Genomic DNA, 17,689 nt, shown 5'->3' on the forward strand with positions numbered 1-17,689 from the left:
AACATTCCCCAGTGATGCCAGTGGGCAGCCAAGTTTGAGGACCATTGTGCTACTGTATCTCTTAATCCTAGGATATTCAAATCACTGAAAGCATCTGTCCTGTCATCATTGCTGATTCTCTCTTCTTCACTTGTTATCTGTTCAAACTGTGACAGGGCCTCATTTTTCAGTGGCTTAGTTTGCTATATAAATAGTTGCAGAACCTCACATTCATCAATTACATGGAATTCTGTGTCTGTGGAAGATTTGTAATGTCACATTGCACTCCTTTTGTATTTTAGTTGCATATTTATTGTTCTGCATTTTATTCTCTTATATGAAGCCATAATTATCCAACAAAGATGTTAACCCCAAGAATGGAAATCGATGCAAGATATTTTCATTTTATCATTTCTTTGCTTCCCCATCTAAAAGGGGTGTGTGGAGATGTATAAAAGGAAAATACTTTTCTCTGATATATTTTATTTGCTTCCCAATACTTATAATTTATTTAAACAATTAGTATCATTGAACATTTACTATTTTAATTTCTTGATATCACAAATCACACATTAATAAATTCAGGAATGTATAATTTTTTATGCTTTCCAAGTAAAAAATTGCACAGGGCAAAGTTAAACAGGCAAGGCTGACTTTATTTAAAGCTATCACAGTAGCGGAGACAGAAGAGAACTGAACCCAACTCTACGAAACAAAGGGCAGAAAGACTTTTAAGTGCTGGAGTGAGAGGAAGACCAGAGGCCGTCTGTGTTTACATCTGTTGGTTTTACTCAGAAGCAAAGTAAACTTTCTCCAGTCTTTGTGACAGGATGTAGTTTTATCATTTGTGGCAAGGCACCAGCAGAAGTTAGACTCCCATTCTTCCACAGAAACTGGAAGATAGGGGGCGTTGTCTCCCTTTCCATTTACATTTCAAAGAGATGGCTCCCAGGTCCTTGAGAAAGATCTGCCTGGATTGTAAAGCTGGCAAAAGGCTTTTTAAAAAGGTTTAGGTCTCAAAGGGCAAAGAGAGAATTCACAGCTGCAAGTTTTCCAAAGTCCTAAGAAAAGGAAGAGGTTAGGGATTAGAGTCAGAAGTCTCTCTAAAGTTTAGTCACACTGAGAGAATGTTAAGGTTATTTTGATCAATGTACATGTCATGTTAGTTCTTAAGAGTTGTGAATTGCTGGATGAGTGCAAGAATGCTTTTAAAACATTTGATTTATACTAGAAAAATGCCATCAGAATTATTTTTTTTAATTTATACGTTCACTGGTAGAGTATGAGTGCTTCCATTTTCCTACATGTGTGCCAGCATGGAACTGTTAAGAGAGACTGTTTCCAGCTTTGATTTCTATTTTGGCCAATTTGTAGGTGAAAAATGAAATACCACCCTTTCAATTACCCATGAGATTGAACTTTAAAATATATTTATTGTCCATTTGCAATTCCTTGTTGGGAATTGCCATTTCATGGAGCTTTTTCTTTTTGTTTTATAGTATTTGTATTATTTTTAAGAGAAAACCACAGCGTTATCCTGCCTAATGGTTCATAAATAGGAGAAAAATCAGTACAGTGTACCCAGAGCTAACTACAAATCAAAGTGTTTGGTTTTTCCCTGTAAATTTCAAACCTCAGTTTCCAGTGGGTTCCTTAGTTATGAATAAGAACTACTGTGGAAGAGAATATGTCTATTTCGGGGATGTTTCCTTCATTTTGGCTTTAGGCAAAAGGAACTGCTACGTCTTAGTTTTAGGAAAATATTAGATACTGACAGTTCTGTTGCATGGAAGACAATCAGTGCTTGTTGGAGGGAGGAAAGAGAGGGTAAATATTTTATAGGATACATTAAATGACAATCAAAACTATGGCTAAGAAAGACAGATCCTCTCTGTGGCTGCCCAACCTCTCCCCCAGCAACAAACCACCCACACCTGGGCACACCAAGATATGTATCATACATGTTTCAACTTGTTATATTAAATATCCATCGTCACCTGTTGTTTATATACTTTCCTCTTTTTAAGAGTCCCCGTCTTTACACGTTCATTAAATTCTAATATTCCAGGTCTCTTTCCTGTTCTGATTAATTGATTAATTACTCAATTCTGGAAGAGACATTATTTTTTAGGGTTGAAATACTGAAATGAAACCCTACAATTCCTTCTAGGGGAAGCAGTCATACAAGCATGTAATTTCAATGTAGTGAGTTTAAACATAGACTTCAATAAAGGTAGAAAATGTGAAATAAGGGAACGGGAGGGGGAACTAAAGTTTATGAACTAGAATTTATTATCTTCTTTTTTTTTTCAACGTTTATTTATTTTTTTGGGGACAGAGAGAGACAGAGCATGAACGGGGGAGGGGCAGAGAGAGAGGGAGACACAGAATCGGAAACAGGCTCCAGGCTCTGAGCCATCAGCCCAGAGCCTGATGCGGGGCTCGAACTCACGGACCGCGAGATCGTGACCTGGCTGAAGTCGGATGCTTAACCGACTGCGCCACCCAGGCGCCCCAAGAATTTATTATCTTCTAACTGCCAACCACTGACAGAAGTCCAATCTAATTTAAGGAACACTATTCATTGTGTGAAACACTGTTCTGTGCTTAATTTGTTCTTGTCAGAGTTTATCAGGGAACCTGGCACATGGTAGGTATTAAATAAATGTTTGATAAAAATGTATAGAGGTTTGGGAAACAAATGCCATTTTAGCTGGTCTTAAAGCATATGTAGAATAAATATAGAATCAATACACAGAATAAATTTTTTTATCTTCAAAATTCTTTAATACAGTATATAAGTTTTTATAATTTTAACCTTTTAAATTTAACTTCTTTATATTTTAATAACTTTAAGTTTTCATTTAAATTTCATAATTTCATAATTAAATTTCATAATTTTCATAAATTTCATAACTGAAATATCAGTTGAATTATATTTCTATCTCTAACAAGTATTAATTATAAGAATGTTGACTTTAAGCTGTTGTTAGAGAACCAAAGCCGACATTGTGTTGGCTGGTTTATACTACTGGTGACTGAGAATTATTAAAACTAGTAAAATGTTATGCCATGTATATTAATAATGGACATTTGCTTATTCTAAACATAAAAGACATCTGGTTTCAGGAGAGCTTATTTGAATGGAGAAGGCTTGTCTTTGTAAAAGTGACATTTTTTGTCTCAATTCATAACCAATAAAATGGCATACCCTTGTAGAGTCTCAGGGGAGTTAATTAATAAAAAATGATACTTTCTCTACTGAGTTGTTGCTTAGATGAGGGAGGATATTATCTCAAATTTCCTGTGGCTGAATTCTGAAAAAGCAAATGAAATAAAATGAAAAATACATATGTAATCTACAAATATAGGGATTATATATATTATATAATGTGTATATGAGGAATATATATTAGCTATGTTTGTGGAATATATGTATATATTAATACATATATATGTATATGTCCATGCAATTGGTGTTCTCTCTACCCTAAAGCCCTACCTTACCAAGTCACAAATGGATACTTTTGTATTTTCCACATATTGCTGGAAATAAAATTTGAGCCTAGGATTTTTCTTACCAACATGGGATTGTTAGCCGGAGAAAACACAGTTTAAAAACCTGGCCTCGGGGCACCTGGGTCAGCTGGTTAAGCATCTGACTTGATTTTCGGCTCAGGTCATGGTCTCACAGGTTCGTGGAATTGAGCCCAGGGTCTGGCTCTGTGCTGACAGCTCATGGCCTACTTGGGTTTCTCTCTCTCCCGCTCTCTCTGCCCGTCCCCTGCTCACACTTGCTCTTTCTCTCTCTCACAAAATAAGTAAACTTAAAAACAAAAAAACAGGCAAGCAAACAAACAAAAAACCCACAAACAAACCTGGCCTCAGATTGCAGTGAAATAGCTCTTTTTCCTGTCCTCCCTTTCTGTATCATGTTCCTGTCTTTTGGATATTGGTAATGCTAATAAATTTCTTTTCAGAATTACTTCAGTATTGTATTTTTACTTAATAGGGTAATAGAAAAAGTGAAAAGAGGGTTAGAAAGGAAAATACTTCTAGATTTAAAATGCAAAATAGATAATTAACTATAAATACCAATAAACTCACCAATAAAGGAAAATTCAAAAAGAAATAAAGGAAAAGAGAAAAAAAGCAAATCCCAATTGTGAGTCTCTATTAATTAACATTTATAATTATAGAATCGTATGTCACCTAAATGTCAGCTGCCTAGGGGTTCCTAAATCCTCTGGCCTCTTGAAGTTATTCTTCCTTTAATGAGTAGTAAAATTTAGATAAGTTTCCATCCAAGTTATTATAGAAAAGTCAGCATTTCTCCCACACTACCTATAGGAATACTTGACATCTACATTTCTCCCAGGAACCTCTTGGCCAGTTTCACATTTCCACTGAATTCTCAGTCTTCTGATGTCTTTTGTACATTCTGTGTCGATGTAAGCATAGGCATCTTTTGTCTTTGTTTTCCAAATCAATCACGATCACAGAGCCCTTGAATTTAGCACAGTTTTTCTATTCTTATTTTTTATTCATTTATTTTTGAGAGAGAGAAAAACGAAGCACATCTGCCCTAGTGTGAGTGGGGGGAGGGAGGGGAAGCAGAAAGGGGCAGAGAGAGAGAGAGAGAGGAAGAGAGAGAATCTTAAGCAGGCTGCATGCCCAGGGTGGAGCCTGTCTTGTGACTCAATCTCACCACCATGAGATTACGACCTGAGCCAAAATCAAGAGTCGGATGCTCAACCACTGAGCCATCCACATGCCCCTAGCACAGTTTTTCTAAACCATTTTGGATAACATAGTATGGAAAACAATAACAAGTTGATTATTAGATTATTATTCTTGATAGTCTCAAAGTCTTTTTCACTCCTGGAACTTCTCACAGGCTGTCATTTGTCACCAGACATTGAGGTCCTCATCTCCCCACCCTCTGCAGTAATTGCCTACATTCATGATCCCCACCCTCCAAGCAGAAACCTTCCCATTTCTCTTTCTTGTGCTTCGTTTCTTCACGTTTTGTTATGTATGAATAATACATAATGGTTCTCTTATTTTTCTTGTTGCAGAAAGCTCTGATATTTTTTACTTAAACCAACACATAATGTTATTTTTCTGAGTGGTCATCCACTCTGGAGAAAAATTATGTGACTCTCTTAGAAGGCACATTGTATGTTTTCTCTCCTTGCGTAAGGAGTTGTGGAGTATTTTTCCGTCTCCATTCCCTAGAAGAAAGAAGTATGCAATCCTTTTTATTTTACTTTTTAACTTGTTTAGGTAACTTTTAAAAAACTGGATACTTAGAAAATGTCATTGCCATTTAAGAAGGGTTTAAAGATAATAAATTGACTATGTAGCATTACTGTAAGTGGTGCCGAAAGAGATAAAAGTGAATTGTGATTAGATAGCCAGGTATTGAACAAAAGAATGAAAAATGAGAGATATAGAAGACAGTTACTTTTCTAAAAGGAGCAGGATTTGACAGCGAGTTTTATATGTGAACTACATTATGTTGTTCAGGAATGCTTGCTTATGGGTATCTTTGGTTTCATTATGAGATCAATAGTATCCAGAGCTCAGCTGACATTTAAACTCTAGGATGGGCAGAGAAAGCCCCAATCTCTATTAAAAACTTGATTGAAGGGGTGCCTGGGTGGCGCAGTCGGTTAAGCGTCCGACTTCAGCCAGGTCACGATCTCACGGTCCGTGAGTTCGAGCCCCGCGTCAGGCTCTGGGCTGATGGCTCAGAGCCTGGAGCCTGTTTCCGATTCTGTGTCTCCCTCTCTCTCTGCCCCTCCCCCGTTCATGCTCTGTCTCTCTCTGTCCCAAAAATAAATAAACGTTGAAAAAAAATTAAAAAAAAAACTTGATTGAAAAATTAGTAGTTCTGAAGAATATGCTGCCAATTCTTCTAAAAGCTTCTCCTGTATTTTTCAAATCCTGTTGTCAAAAGCTGGCTCCTGTGGGAAGCAAGGAGGGCCACCAAAATGAGAACAAAAAGAGGCTGTTTAGTCAAAGCTTGTTCTAACAATGGAGTCAGCCACCATCTCTTGTGTTTGGCAGACTCAGAGGCAGACAGGAGTAATACAGAATCCAGGAAGGTGTCAGTGTTTCCGTATGGAAGTTGTTAGCATGGGAAGCTGGAGGTGGGCAATCTAGAATGGGAGGAATCTTTTGTCATGGATTCCAGGGCATAGTTGGCTTTCTTTGCTCGGTCCTGAGTTAGAAGAAGGGCCAAAAAGCAGGGAAGTTGCCAGTCACTGACCGAGTCTTGACCCTTCTGAGCTGGCTGCTCAAGAGATGGTGTGTCGTAGTTCTATTGCCATACGTGGTCTCTCTCTCTCCAAACGTTGGCAACAGAACCTGCAGACAAGACAAAGCTGAATTTTGGCTTATCTGATTAAGGGAGAATGCTGCCTCACAAAGCTTTGACAGCATCTTGGCATGGGGGCCAGTTAAAGTCAGAATTTGTTGAGAGTTTTCATTAAAGACAGCAAAGTATGGTTTTGGTTCTCAGTGTGCAAGCGGAGTGTAGGAGTAAACCAACAGCTTTTGTTCTCTCTTTGTAGCTGGCCTATATTCTCTTTGCTCCTGATAGATGCCATCGTCCTGTATTACAGTTTGCATAATATATGAAATCGCCATGTTAAATTCATAGTTGTGTTTACACAAAGGAGTTTATAAGAAGTGCACACTACATTCAATTGCTGAGTAGTATTCTCTGCAAATGCAGTCTATTCCATTTAACGTTCTCCCATGTGGGTCTAAGAATTCTTGTTTCGTTTGGAATTTGACCTTGTTTGGTCCTGCTGATGATAGGAGAGACTCTGTCTCTGGGACAAAATCAGTCAGTGACGTCTGGGTATCTGAAGTGTGGTAGCATGAACTGTGCTTTCTTCTCCAGCTACAGCCAGAAGAATTCAGAGTTGATGGAGAGAAGCTGCTGAGGTGGGGAACAGTGCTAGATCTGGTGAGTAGTCAAAATGTAGTATTGTTCTCAGGGAGGGGAAAAGAGTAAGTGGTTCCAGAAGGTCTATGAAGTAGATTTTTTCATCAAGTTGTGTTTGCATGACAAGCATGCGCTCTTTTTACTGTATGGGTCTTTCAAGTAATTTGAAGGTGTGTTATCCTCAAAACCATAATTTAGCACCTACTACTGGCTGAATGGAGGATTCCTACAGAAGTAGTAATTATTCAAAGCATGGAAATTTCTTTCATGCTAAACTCAGATCAGAGAGTTCAAAGCCAAAACATTCCCAAGCAACCAGAGTATTATCTTAGTGAACAATGCTTTGAATCCCACACATAGGCACCAGGATACATCTTCCCTGAGGCTGTGACACCTTATCCTGTTCGCCTCTTTGCCTTCCCTTGTAAGGCCCCAGGCTCCTTATGATAATTATTCTATGCAGTTTCCAGGGCTCTGTATGCAAAGAAGTGGCATGCTGAGTCACAAAAAGTCCTGTTTCTCCCATTCCCTAGAGAAGGAAACATCCTTCTGCGTTTGTTTGACTGAGAGGTACACCACTCAAGAAACCTGTTGGAAACATTAAATCTGCCCCAAGTTTATCTGATTCTTCCCAAATCTAAAATAATCAGTAGTTTTTCTTGTGTAAAAAAAAAAATCAGTTGGGTAATGATCTGGTAGGGGCACCCACACACTATTGCACAACCAAATGAATATGCAGTTAATCGGCTGATTATTACAGTTGACCTGTTGCCTAAGGAATCTTAGAAATGTTGGCATTGTTGCCTTTCCGGAGTAGATGTACATGTAGTGGGAAACCTAAATCAGCAACCAGTTCTGCACATGATAGTGTGGAAGATACTGAAAAACTTTGCAGGAGTGCTTTGGTGGCTCCGTCGGTTAAGCATCTGACTTGGGCTCAGGTCCTGATCTCATGGCTCGTGGGTTCGAGCCTCATGGGGCTCTGTGCTGACAGCTGAGAGCCTGGAGCCTGCTTCAGATTCTGTGTCTCTCTCTGTCCCTCCCCGCTTGCATTCTCTCTCAAAAATAAATAAAAATTAAGGGGAAAAAAGAAAAATTTTAAAGATTAATGTTTTGTAAGATTAGAATTAAGAGAGTACGGGTATTTTGTACTTTGTGTGGTAGTGTGAGACCACAGAAATGATTGTGCCAACTGAAATTATGTGAAGTGATTTTAATAATCCATGGGGGAAATTACAATTCCTCTGTTACTTTAAAATTTTTGTGAAAACACAAAAAATTCTCTTACTCTAAATTGTAAATGTATAAGGATATTAAAAAATTCAAAACATATATAATATACTGTAACATAAAATATTAAAAGAAGTGAGATTTCAAGTGTTTTATTTCCTTGAAATAACTTAATTATAGTTTGAACAGTACTTGCCTTCCTCTTATCATCATATAGCTTATATTACTAAGTGCACATCTTGTGCCTTTACACATCTTTTGCTTTGCAACTTGTCATATTCCTTTCTAAGTCTGGATCCGGGTCCAATATTTTATCCATTGCATTTGCCATATCATAAAATATATCTGAGAGTTTCTTTAATGGAATCTGGGGCCTGGACTATCCTATAACATCAATGGAAAGACATTTAATGGTTATATGTAGGCAGAAAAATGAGATAAGCAGCTTTGCATTTTTATGAAGATATCTGCGCAGGATTTTAGAAAACGGAAGGCTGTTGGGGAGGGCAGTGGGGTCTGGAGGGGGTGTAATTATGAATCAAATGGGGGACATAGGAGAGAAGGGAGAAGAATCCATTAATGTAACATAGAAGCCTTTGACAGTGGAGTTTAAGGACATGCTTTGCACTGAGACAGGAAGCTCAGCAGGTGGCATAGCACAATGACTGCAGGGTCTGGTGGGTCCCCAGGGTATTGGTATGAATGAACAGGTTCCATGTGAATGGGCTGGGTTTGGGAGTTCTGGAAAATAGATAATTTTTGTTCAGATCCTTGGGAGTGTCAGGGATGTTGGAGAGATATGAAATCTGTTTCTTGACTCTGCTCTAATGACCAGATCATAGACTTAGGAAAAAAAAAAAATAAAGGAGGATCATAAATAAAAGTAGAATGTGTTTTTCCATGAGGAACTAGATAACACAGGTATCAGTGCTTTGGTAATACAGGTGACCGTGTGTGGCCAGAGTGCAGGTTAGCAGTGTTTGCACCAATCGTATATAAAATAAAATCTGGCTCTGGCACAGTGAAGTGAAGTCAGTATGTTTGGCTTCTTAGGATGAACAGCTTTTGGACAACAGAAGACAACACCTGAGGGAGGGGATGCTGGGTTCTAGAAAAAGCATTGACAGGAGACACGTGGCTAAAGGGAGTCTTCCAAATTCTTCGAGGCAGTGATCAATTATCAGGATGCTGGAGCAAAGTAATAAGAAATGACTGGTCAAGAACTTATTTGGACACCTGAGGAACTCCCAGAAATAATTTGGAAGACTTTGAGATGGAGAATCTAAAGTCCTGTGGTTATATAACAGAGAGTCTATGAAACAGAAAAACTGAATATTAATACTAATGTAGTTTCATCGATTCCAACCTTCTGTTGAGGTTAAGGAACATTCAGCGTACATTTTTACTTTTAGTAATAAATTCAGTTATTCTCTATTACAGTGTGACCAGTGGTTGGTAGAGTGACATATGGATGTTTCTGTCTTTGTAATAGCACAGGACTTGACACATATTAGAAGTAAAATAAATGTTAGCTCAACAAATTAATTAATGAATAAATTATAGATACAAAATATAGTTGTTATTCAGAGGACATTATTGGTTGGATAAAATGTGTTGACTGTTATTACCTTGCTTAAAAATAAACTTTGTGGGGCACCTGGGTGGCTCAGTCAGTTGGGCGTCCGACTTCGGCTCAGCTCATGATCTCAAGGTTCATGGGTTCAAGCCCCACGTCGGGCTCTGTGCTGACAGCTGGGAGCCTGGAGCCTACTTCTGATTCTGTGTCTCCCTCTCCCTCTGCCCCTCCCCCACTCATGCTCTGTCTTTCTCTCAAAAAAAAATGTAAAAAAAAAAAATTAAAAAAAAACTTTGTGGGTTGAAATTTATTAATGAAGAACTGCATTATAGTCTAAAAAACATTTCCAGATAACATTTAATAGCTTTACAAGTGTGTTTTAATGAACTTTAAGATATAGCTTCCCCTGTAATTGCTGACAATTGTCTTGTTGTAGGTTGAAGATCATGCATGCTTATCAGAGGTTCTATTGACTTATACTCCTTCTGTTTATTGATCACTTAATTAGTTTTCCAAGATAGCTAATCAGAGAGAGATGTAGGTATTTAGGAGTCTTTCATTAAACCATGCTAAGAAATTTAACACAGAAATGTGTGACTGGAAACTAAAACTTAGCAGTGGCAGAGCTCCTGAATTATAATACTCAATCATGAGCAAAATAGTTAACAATTTAATATTTCTATTTGATTTTTCAGAATAACACTATTTTCTTTTTGGTCCATTGAATGAAGAAAGATTTCACATGTACACATCTGTGGTTATAAGCATATTTCAGTTTCCGTCTGAATCTTAGGTTAGCAGAAATCAACACATTTCTTTGGCCTCTGTGTATCAAGCACATTTCAGTTCTGACACTTCTACTTTTTATTAGAAATATATTGATAGCATATAAAAGTCATCATGTCTTTTCCAAGTTTTAAAGCTATATTTTTGAATCAAAATCAATTTTGTACTTCTGTTCAACTGTCTACTAATATAATGGGGTATTAGTGAAGACCTTAACCTAGCAATTTTTTTAACTTGAGATACCTTTTTTGAAGATTTCTCTCTGTGTCTTCGAAACCATTCTCTCAGTTCAAAACCACTAGCACTTTTAAATCTTATTCTTCTCTGTTCTATGTGAAATGAATTCCCACAAATATGTTATGCTGTATTTTTAAAAAGAAGTGAGTTATCATTTTCTGCTTCTCAGAATCACACCAGTTTTTATAAAGAAAAGTCATAAGATTGTTTTGCTTATTCAACATAACTATACATTTTATTGCCTTATTTTTTTTAATTTTATCACAATAAATCAGAATAGATGGGATTGTGTGATAATGAAAACATAATGTAAAAGATGTGTGATGACATTGAAATTTGCATTATATACAGTGATATAAGACCATTTAGTCTAAAGAATTTCAGATGCAGACTTGATATACAGTAAACTTAATGAACAATTTCTGATCTTGAATTTTTTTAGTGTTTATTTATTTTTGAGAGAGAGAGAGAGAGAGAGAGAGAGAGAACGAGTGAGGGAGGGGCAGAGAGAGAGGCAGACAGAATCTGAAGCAGGCTCCAGGCTCCAAGCTGTCAGCACAGAGCCCAACACGGGGCTTGAACTCGTGAACCATGAGATCATGAGCTGAGCCGAAGTCATATGCTCAACCGTGTCACCTTGGCGCCCCTGATCTTGAAATTCTCATGTACTAGTGACAAAGGCTGTATGACCAAGTTACATTATTTTTTAATTTAAACTGTTTTTCATATGACTTTTGGGAAACATGAGTTGCAGAGCTGATTTGTGGAAAGTACTTGCACCTAACAGAGTGAAAAATTGAGATGATAAAATAGAAGACAGATCTAGGTTTTCTGTTTTAAGCTTAAAACATAGGAGATATATGAACTGTTGAGGAAAAAAGTGCCACTCATCCAAACGTATAACCGGTATTTATTAAGCATATAATATTTGCTCATGTGAAAATTGAATCAGAGAGCTTTTTGTTTCAGGGTAAATTGTTTTCATTTAAAAATTCTTAACATGGAGTAATAAAAGACTCCTATACCTCTAGCTCCTTCCTTTAATAATTCATCTAGTCATTTAGCTGATACTTATTCAGCAACAGATGCTCATTTACATAAAATAAGAAACAATATGTTCAGGAATTGGGAGAAATGAAACATGTAGTTATTTAGGAAATATGAATAAGCTTTAATTTAGTGGAATATATATACATGGGGCAATTAGGAAAAAACCTCTGGATTTAATTGTGTGAATTTTTTTAGGAAAAGTAATAGAAATTGCATGAAAAACAAACGAATAAAAAAATTTGCGTGTTTTTCAACTTCCTTGAATTAGATCTATTTATTTTCTGTTATTTATAGACAATAATTTAGGAGCATAAATTGGATTCATAATGTGTCATTTTCATATAGTTTATTAAAATGCTTATATTCTACCTTCTAATCCTGTTTTCACTCTTCCTCCATTAAAAGTAAGGAAACCACACTAGCTGGTAATTTAATATAATGGTAATTATTCATTCCATGAAGTGTTCTATCTCCTTTGCTGAATAGTTCGACATCAGTGGGATAATTTGGGTTGGGAAACTGAAGGGAGAGTAAAATATTAATATGAAATGAAGAAAGGCATTCTATAACACATCGGGACAGAAAACAGAAGAGGAGCATGGAGCTCTAGTGTCTTAAGGCAAAGAGATTTTCAGAAAGCACTCACCTTTTTGAATGGCAAAAATTATTCCAACAGTGTTCAAAATAAATCTTATCTTTGACTCTTCCCAAATTGGATTTCTTAAGCAAATATTTTGACTGGGTGAGTTTTTTGGGACAATTATGAATGATAAAAAGAAAACTATCATTTCTAAAGCTAGAATTTGGATGGGCCTGCTGGCTTTATTAGTTCTAGGACCCTGCCTACCTGGCTAAGTGTTTTTAGACCATCTGCTAAAAAGTATAGGTCAAGTTCTGGTGTTGTGGTGGATACACTCGTGTTCTGCCTTGGCCCTTCTCAGGCCAGTTCTCCCATCCATAGGTGCCGAGAGTACCAGCAGTATTTTTCCTTCTCTGAAAGAAGTGTCAGAAATTCCTCTGCACATTTGTATGGAGGCTAGACTTGCCCTTTGTCCTTTCCTTTTTATTCAGCCACTTATAGGTACACTTCACACTGGTCTATAATGTGATAAATCAATCTCTAAGCCTACACGGATGGGCATCTTTGCTTTAAAACCTCCGAACGTGCAAAAAATGAGTCTTCGCTGAGGAAGAGTCAGTGTCCCACTTGAAAGTTAAACTGATCAAGCAGAAACTTAAAGACTACAAAATTGTCCTTCCATTCTCAATTCTAGTTTATATGTTTTCACCCTTTACAGCCAAACTTTAAGTTAAGCATCCGACTCTTGATTTCGGCTCAGGTCAGGATCTCATGGCTTCATGGGGTTGAGCCCCACATCAGGCTCTGTGCTGACAGCATGGAGCCTGCTTGGGATTCTCTCTCTCCCTCTCTCTCTCCCCCTCCCCCACTTTCTCCCACTCTCTGTCTCTCTCAAAATAAATAAACTTAAAAAAAATGTACAACCATACATATGTTTAAAATGTTTGACTGATTACAGTAATATTTTTAAAATGCCATTCAGAACAAGCTTTCCCTTTTCTCGTTCTAAAAATGACTCAAAGCCAGGAGGAGATTAGAAAACAAACTTCCAATTATATTTTTGGTGACACTAAGTTAGAAGGCCTGCCATACATGTAGAGAGGAAGGAGGTGAATGAGGAAAAAAGAGAAGTGAGGACTACAGCTGCACATGTTCGAAGGCCTATCAAGTTCACTTTTCAAAGGTACAAGATGCATTCTGAGTCACAAAGCCAGATCCTTTATTTGAATAGGGAAGAATGGGGTGTTGGCTTGAGTTAGTAACTTTGCAGAATAGAGTTTCTTTCCCACAGAGGGCTGGAATAAATAAAGAATATTCATCAAGCCATGTTTTTAGGAAGAAGTCTGTGTCCATGGCAGGGGAATTAAGGGAGTTTTTAAGTTGTGGAAAAAAAAATAGTTGCCTATATTTATTAGCTGTTAAGAAGTAAATGTTAATTGAGCCTCAACCCAAATTGTGGGTTGTAAAAAAAAAATCCCATGTATCTTAGATCATAACTCTGAGCCTTCCTAAACACAAAACCACGTATAAATAGATCAGTAAGGGAAAACTCAGAAACTGAAAGAATGAGTAACCAGAAAGGAATCAACAAAAGGTCTATACAAAGATTCTATAAGAAAAAAAAGCAAAAGAACATAAAAGGCAGAAAACAGAAAGTCTTAAAAAAATAAATATGGATGGGGCACCCATGTGGTTCAGTCGGTTGAGCATCCAGCTCTTGACTGCAGCTCAGGTCATGAATCTCATGGTTCGTGAGTTCAATCCGTCCCCATGTTGGGCTCTGTGCTGACAGTGCAGAGCCTGTTTGGGATTCTCTCCCTCCCTCTCTCTCTCTCTCTCTCAAAATAAATAAATAAATTTAAACAAATAAATAAAGTGGCCACATAGCACATAAGAAGATTGATCATCTTGCCAAAAATTCAAATATCTTATGCATGAATGAGCAAGTACCAAATACAGAGGATCAAGAGTTCATGGAATATATGAGAAGATAATAGATTTGTTATTATTATGTCTCAAGTCTTTTAAAAATCTAGAACAGTCTTCTCTCCCTCCCAGGTATTTTCATGCCATTTGTAGGATGCTGACGATTTCTAGGTCTCTTCCTGATGTGGTCAACAGCAGGTTTCAGACAAACGTCAGATGTTCCCCAAGTGGTTTGTTGACTGCAGGGGTCTCATCATGTTGCCCAGCATAACAGAGAAGTCCGTGTACTTTTCAGATGGTTTATACAGGCAGTAAAGCTGTAACAACTGCTACTGACCAAGAACAGTTGTATGAGGCTGATTATTGAATGACCCCCATAGATTTCAATAATGTATCCAAAGTTTAGAGATGTTAAAATGTGAAAAAAAAATGTGACTTAAAATTGGCAGAACATATTAAACTGAAAAGTCAGAACCAAGACAGGCATTTGTTATAAAAATATTTGGTTAGGATGACTATTAAAAGAAGAAAAATGCTATATTTGATCACAAATCAAATCCCAATTTTGTCCTTTCTGCAACAGATAACTTCTATAATAAAACAATTCTTAAGATTGATAATATAAGCATGAGAATAAAAACATTGGCAATGATACACAAACAAATAACAATAAACATGTATCAGGGGTTATAACCGCTACATCATAAAATGTTAAATTAAGGCCCATAACTGCTAATTAACATACAATTATGTTAAAGTATACATGACACAATGAAGGTATAGCAATTACAATTATTTTGTCTACAACAGTATAGCATAAACATCGATAAAAGCAAAACACAAATAAAATAGAATTTAACAGAACAGAGTCACGTTATTACCTATCTCAGTCAGTGATAAATAAAACTTTAATTTACCTATTTCAGTCAATGGCAAAAATAAATACTGTCTAAATAATAAAATTAAACAATTGTATATTTAACATATTAAATATATAATATACTTCATATAGAATATGTAACGTTTCTATACTGCTATAACCTAAAAAGATCAAATATACTTTCTTTTCAGTGTCGGGGGAAGATTAATAGGAATTGATAACATCTTAAAGTGTAAGGATGGCCTTAGGTCTCAATCAGTCAGTCAAAGTACAAGTAGTGTAGAAAGCATTCTCTAATAACACATTGAAACAATAAGTTAATAACATTAAAGAGTTTATGGCCACTTTGGTATTAAAAACAAAAACCAGTCGGCAAAAACTTCCCATTTGAAAAAGTAACAAAACATTGTAGATATTCTAGAAAGTTAATAAAATAGAAATGCTTACTAATCTAAACTGTTGGAATCGAGGCAGCAAAGCTCAGACATATTCACGGACCTAAACATATATATTCGCAAAAACTTAAGCACCTAACTAATGAAAGAAAAGGGTCTAAAGAGAAGCAGGAAACATTAGTAAAGGTAAAATTAGAAAATGATGAATTGAAAAAGCTGAAAGAAAAACAATAAAACTTCTTAAGAAGAGGGTGCCTGGCTGGCTCAGTTGAAAAAGCGTGCAACTTGATCTTAGGGTTTTGAGTTCAAACCCCGTGTTGGGTATAGAGATTACTTAAACTGGATAAATAAATTAAAAAACAAAAACAAAAACAAAAACAAAACTTCTTGCAGCACCTGGGTATTTCAGTCAGTTGAATGCCCTGACTTTGGCTCAGGTCCTGATCTCACAATTTGTGGGTTTAAGCCCCACATTGGGCTTAGTGCTAAAAGTGCAGAGCCACTTTGATTCTCTGTTCTCCTCTCTCTCTCTCTGCCCTTCCCCTGATCATGCTCTCTTTCTCTCTCAAAAAATAATAAAAAAAAAAATTAAAAAAAATAACTTCTTAAGAGAAATCTCATACTTAGGTTTTTTGAAAGAAGAAAAACGGGCTCACCTGATAAGAAAAATGGAAGAATGTACTATGACCATAAGGGAATAAACAAATAAATAACAAGAGAAATGATCATACACAAGCAAAAATGTTAACATATAAGTATACGTACACATATGTATTTGATACATATATTGATATATATTATGTACACATACGTATTTGATACATATATTGATAGATATTATACTTTTAATCTATTTGTAATCTAGGCATACAATCATTATCTTTGCAAATAATGATCAGTTAAATGAAAACTATATCAAAAAATAAAAAACTATTATAAACGATAAAGGAATTTAGCAATAAAATAAAATTTTCTATTCATAAACAAGATTTTTAAAATATAGAATGGTAGAAAAGACTCCTTTTCAGTCTACTAGTGAAACCACAATACTGTACATAAACCTCTAGAAACGTACAAGACCTATATGAAGGTTATGCTATGTACTTGTAAGATTGAATTTACAAAAGAGGACTGATTAGCTGTAAATTTCTGAAATTCCATGAGCCCAGTAAAATACCATGGAGGTTGTTTTAGTAACTGATGACATTATTTCTAAATAATAAAAACAGAATGAAGAGCTAAAAGAAAAAGTCTGAAAATGAAGAGTAGTGAGAGGAAACTAGCTTTACTAGATATGGAGGTTTGTTATAAAGTTTCAGTCATCTGACAAATGTAGTTTTGTATATACGTGTAGAGACTGATGGAACAATAGCAAAAATAAAACAAAGAAATAGAGCAAATACATGTAGGAATTTACTATAAAATAAAAATGATATTCAAATCTGGTGGATTGTACAATGAATGACGTTGGCACAATCTTGTGTCCACCTGAAAAAAATTAAATTTGGAATGATATATAATACCTTAAACCCTCAACATTCTGATTTGAGCAAAAATAACACATAATTAAAAGAAAAGATAAGCCAGAGAAAGAAGAAAAGTTATTGTGTGTATATATATATATATATATATATATATCTCAATATATCTCATATAAATGTTATACGGCTTTTGTAAATATGCTACAAAACTTGAACCCAATTAAAAAATAATATGTAAAGACTTTTTAAAAATTTTATTTATTTATTTATTTATTTATTTAGTGCAGGGGATGGACAGAGGGAGCGGGGGAGAGAGAATCTTAAGCAGGCTCCATACTCAGTGCAGGGCTCCATCTCAAGACCATGAGATCATGATCTGAGCTGATATCAAGAGTCAGATGCTTAACTGACTGAGCCACTCAGGCACCCATAATTTTTTTTTATGTTTATTTATTTATTTGGAGATAGACCACGTAGGTGCACACACTGGCAAGTGGGGAGAGGCAGAGAGAAGGAGAGAGAGAATCCTGTGCATGTTCTACTGTGTCAGTGCAGAGCCCAACTCAGGGTTCTAACCCATCAACTGTGAGATCATGACCTAAGCCGAAATC

General features: G+C 36.2%; 1 protein-coding gene across 15 annotated transcripts in view; it reads left to right on the top strand.

Annotated features, from left to right (window-relative positions):
• RALYL (RALY RNA binding protein like) overlaps nt 1-17,689 on the top strand; it is a 711,896-nt gene that overhangs the window by 93,221 nt on the left and 600,986 nt on the right. For 4 of the 15 annotated variants that reach the window (XM_047842023.1, XM_047842020.1, XM_047842029.1 and 1 more), the window contains exon 2: nt 6,893-6,958. The exons of the other annotated variants lie outside the window; for them this stretch is intronic. The gene's annotated coding sequence lies outside the window, so the exon portion shown is untranslated. The remainder of the gene's footprint in view (nt 1-6,892; nt 6,959-17,689) is intronic. 15 annotated transcript variants of the gene reach the window in all.

Source organism: Prionailurus viverrinus, chromosome F2 (genome assembly GCF_022837055.1).
Source record: "Prionailurus viverrinus isolate Anna chromosome F2, UM_Priviv_1.0, whole genome shotgun sequence".
Taxonomy (NCBI): Eukaryota; Metazoa; Chordata; class Mammalia; order Carnivora; family Felidae; genus Prionailurus; species Prionailurus viverrinus.